We start from the raw sequence: 4,608 nt of genomic DNA on the forward strand, positions 1-4,608 counted from the left end.
TCTCCGATCAGAAATACTCCTTAATTCGCAACGTTTTGTAGGCCTAACAGAGGTAGCCTAAATATTGTGCCTATGGCGATGTCCGCTTAAAAAAAAAAAACATTTATTTCACTTGTCTCGCTGGATTGAACGCAGAATGTGGGCTGTTGTGCAAATAGATGTATGAGGGAGGGAGATTCTGTTAACAAAAACCTAAAGTTTTGCTAACAATTTCTCCATTATTATCGTAAAATATGTCTCCATGCAGGGCAGGGCTGGTTCTAACCTAGGCTAGGCTACTATATTTGGGTGGGCTGGTAGAAATTTTGGGTGGGCAACATAGCAAAGCTATGTAGTATCAGTACTACCTAGCTTGAGTTGCTGCAGCCAACAGCCAGGGATGGGCATGTCTGATACATGTATTTAAAATACAAAATAGTATGTTGTCATTTGTATTTTATTTAGTTGGAAAAAATGGCATCATGTAAGTGGCCGCGACACGATGCCTCCCCTCAGCTGTGCACCAGGCTGCGACTCATGCGTCCTTCTCAGCGAAAAGATAGTGGAACTCGAAGCCAGAATAGCGACCCTCCATCAGATTGAGAAGGATGAACAGTTCCTCGACACCATTCTCTCCGTAAGTAACGTTACCTCTCTTACACACACAAATGCCAGATGCCCTGATTTCACTCTGTCCTCCAATACTTTAACCATGCCATGCACTAATGCAACTTCTGTCCCTGTTGCCTCTCCCCGGCCTCTGCTGAGAACCAAGCCTGCTCTGCTGGCCAGCTCCACTCCACACCAGCCTGAGCCATGGCGTAGAAGCAAGCATCACAAGCACGGCAGACGGTCCGGACGGCACCCAGGCCCAGCCCAACCTATACGACTGGAAAATCGCTATGCCATTCTGACCGAGGATGAGGAGCCCCTCCAGCCCCGAGACAACCATCCTGGTCCCTCCTCAAAGTCGGCGCCCCCCCGACCCCCTCCTCCCCGGACCTCATCAACCTCCACCCTGGTCATCGGCAGTTCCATGGTTAGAGACCTCTGCATTCCCCCATCATGTAGCGGTCCCTCCAAGGTCTACTGCTTCCCTGGTGCCAAGGTCCTTGACATCCAGCAGAAACTCCCAAGCATCCTGGCCCGCCACACCAAGGTCAACAACATCATCGTACACGTGGGCACGAACGACATCAGAGATAAGCAGTCAGTAGCACTGCAGGAAAACTACAAAACTCTCATCACCACTCTGATGGGCACAGAAAAACGCTTTGTCATCTCTGGGCCTCTCCCTACCTACAGAAAAGGTGCTGAGAGATGGTCCAGACTGTTCGATCTCCACACCTGGCTCAAACGCTACTGCGCTTCCCTAAGCATCCCCTATGTCAACAACTGGGGCTTGTTCTGGGAGAGGCCCAGTATGCTGAAGCGTGATGGTCTCCACCCAAACCAACATGGAGCCAGGCTACTCTCTGACAACATAGCGTCCACACTGAGACATTGACATTCTGTAGAAAATATTACAGATTCACGCCCCCCAGGTATTGATTCGAATGGCATTATACATGTGGATGAGTCTGAGAATGTTTTCTGCAGGGTAACATACAATACTACTACCATAGATCAAGCTGCTTCATGCAATAGCATGACTTATGCTTATAGTTCTATTCCAACGTTGATTTCTACCCAACGTATAGTAAAAAGAAAAGACAAATTTAAAACTAGAAACCTAACAAATATTCTTTCCATACCTCAGCATATTCCTCAAAAGCCAGAGGCATTTTCAGCTAACATGGGTTTACTAAATATAGGTGCACTTACTACCAAAACCTTTGCAATCAATGATTTTATTAGTGAAAAAAAATTGGATTTTCTGTTTCTTGTTGAAACCTGGCTGACTTCAGACAGCGAAGCTGTTCTTGTTGAGACTTGTCCCCCAAATTATAATTTCTTCCACTCAATTAGACAAGGCAAACGAGGTGGTGGAATTGCCTCCATTCTCTCAAACAAATATAGTTGCACACGAGTCAACTTTGGCGAATTCGCTTCCTTTGAGTATATTGCCCTCACTCTGAAGGCTGACCCAGCTGTACTTCTATTAACCTTATACCGCCCTCCTAAACTATGGACTGGCTTTCTCGACCAGTTTTCTGAACTTATGTCGCTCATCATCACTAGCTATGATCGGATAATTGTAAATGGCGACTTCAATATTCATGTCAATAAGACAACTGATGCTAAAGCCAGTAAGTTCCTTAATGTGTTGGACAGTTTAGAGCTAAAGCAGCATGTTACAGGACCCACCCACAACCTTGGCAACACCCTCGATCTAGTCATTTCCAGAGGGATAGAAGTCACAGACTTATCAGTAAATGATATAAATATGTCTGATCATCATTGTGTATCTTTTAATATTGTACTACATACTCCAAAAATTCATCCCGAAATTGCAATCAAATCGCGACTCTTGGACATTAGAGCAGAACAGCAGTTCATAGCTCTTATAGACTCCATAAATTTAGATATTTTACATCATCCCATTGATCAAATGGTAGAGGCTCTCAATCGTGAATTAGGCGCTCTGCTTGACAGAGTGGCACCCTTAAAGACTAAAAAAAGGCCCTGTAGCAAACTGACACCTTGGATGAACGAAAATATCCATGATCTAAAAAGATCATGTAGGAAAGCTGAGAGAACATGGAGAAAAACTAAGTTACAGGTTCACCGTGCCATTCTAAAAGAAAAAATTGCAAATTATAATAGAGCTATTCGGAATGAGAGGAGGAACCACTTCTCTAAGGTAATTGCTGAAAACAGTGGAAACTCTAGGGTGTTGTTCTCTACCATTGATAGGCTATTGCATCAAACACCTTTTGATACACTCAGTCAGGCATCCTCTCTAAGATGCGAAGAATTTGCAGACTTCTTCAAAAACAAAGTCATTTCTATAAGGGAGGCTATTGGTAACACAAGTAATATGTTTGATAGTACACCCAAAAACAGCCCCCCAAAATTAAGGTCCTTTAGCACTATTACTCAATCTGAGCTTGGTAAAATTATAACTCAAACCGGCTCCTCAACATGTGTTTTAGATCCAATCCCTACTACATTCCTCAAAAAAGTATATGATGGCTTAGCTCCCTTTTTTCTCAAGGTAATAAATACCTCATTAGAAACAGGTATATTTCCAACTGCTTTTAAAACCGCTGTTGTGAAACCTTTACTTAAAAAGTCAAATCTTGACCATACCAATCTGAGCAACTACAGGCCTATATCAAATCTATCGTTTTTGAGCAAAGTACTTGAAAAAGTTGTTTGTAATCAGTTAAATACCTTCCTCAACGAAAACAGTATCCTTGAAAAATTCCAATCAGGTTTTAGATCAAATCACAGCACAGAAACGGCTCTAGTAAAAATAGTCAATGATCTCAGACTAGCTACCGACTCAAACAAAGTCTCAATCCTTATTCTTCTGGATTTGAGTGCGGCATTTGACACCATTGATCATAGCATCCTAATTCACCGCCTTGCGAAGTGGGTGGGTCTCTCTGATAATGCTCTAAACTGGTTTCAAACCTACATTACTGGCAGAGATTTTTATATCAGTCTAGGAGATCATGTATCTGAAAAACATGACTTGCCTTTTGGTGTGGCCCAGGGGAGCTGCCTTGGTCCCCTGCTATTTTCTCTATATATGCTTCCATTGGGAAACGTCATAAGTCAACATAATGTAAACTTCCACAGCTACGCAGATGATACCCAATTGTATCTTTCTGTTGAGCCAACTAACCCAGATGGCCTTTGCTCCCTCACTGCATGCCTAACCTCCATTAATCAGTGGATGAGCAAAAACTTTTTGAAACTAAATGATGACAAAACAGAGGTACTTCTGGTTGGACCAAAACTAAAGCGAGATATTATTCTTAGTAATCTGGGGAACTTGGCACACCAGGTCAAACCAAAAGTAACAAGCCTCGGTGTCATCTTAGATGCAGAGTTAAGTTTTAAGCCCCATATCAGTAAAGTTACTCAGACAGCCTATTTCCACTTGAGAAACATTGCCAAAGTGCGGCCCTTTTTAACTCAACAAGATGCAGAAAAACTAATTCACGCCTTTATCACTAGCAGGTTAGACTACTGCAATGCACTTTTCACTGGTCTTCCCAAAAAACATCTAAAGAAATTGGCACTCATACAGAACTCTGCGGCTAGACTTTTAACTAAGACTAAGAAGAGAGAACACATCACCCCTGTGTTGGCTGAACTGCACTGGCTCCCTATTTCCTATAGAATTGATTTTAAGGTTATGTTAATTACTTACAAAGCTCTGAATGGCATAGCACCTTCATATATCTCTGAGCTTTTAATATCTTATCAACCACAAAGGAAACTTAGATCATCCAATTCTAATCTTTTAATCGTACCCAAAGTGCTCCACAAACAAAGTGGAGAAGCTGCGTTTATCCATTATGCCCCCAAACTATGGAACACCCTGCCTCTGTACATCAAGCAGGCGAGTTCAGTAAATATTTTTAAAAAAGATCTGAAAACATACCTGTACAGGAAAGCTTTTAGTTAACTCATCTTATCCTGTAGACTACATTTTCAGATTATTCTACATCTGCT

Source organism: Alosa sapidissima, chromosome 22 (assembly GCF_018492685.1).
Source record: "Alosa sapidissima isolate fAloSap1 chromosome 22, fAloSap1.pri, whole genome shotgun sequence".
In the NCBI taxonomy this organism is placed as follows: domain Eukaryota; kingdom Metazoa; phylum Chordata; class Actinopteri; order Clupeiformes; family Clupeidae; genus Alosa; species Alosa sapidissima.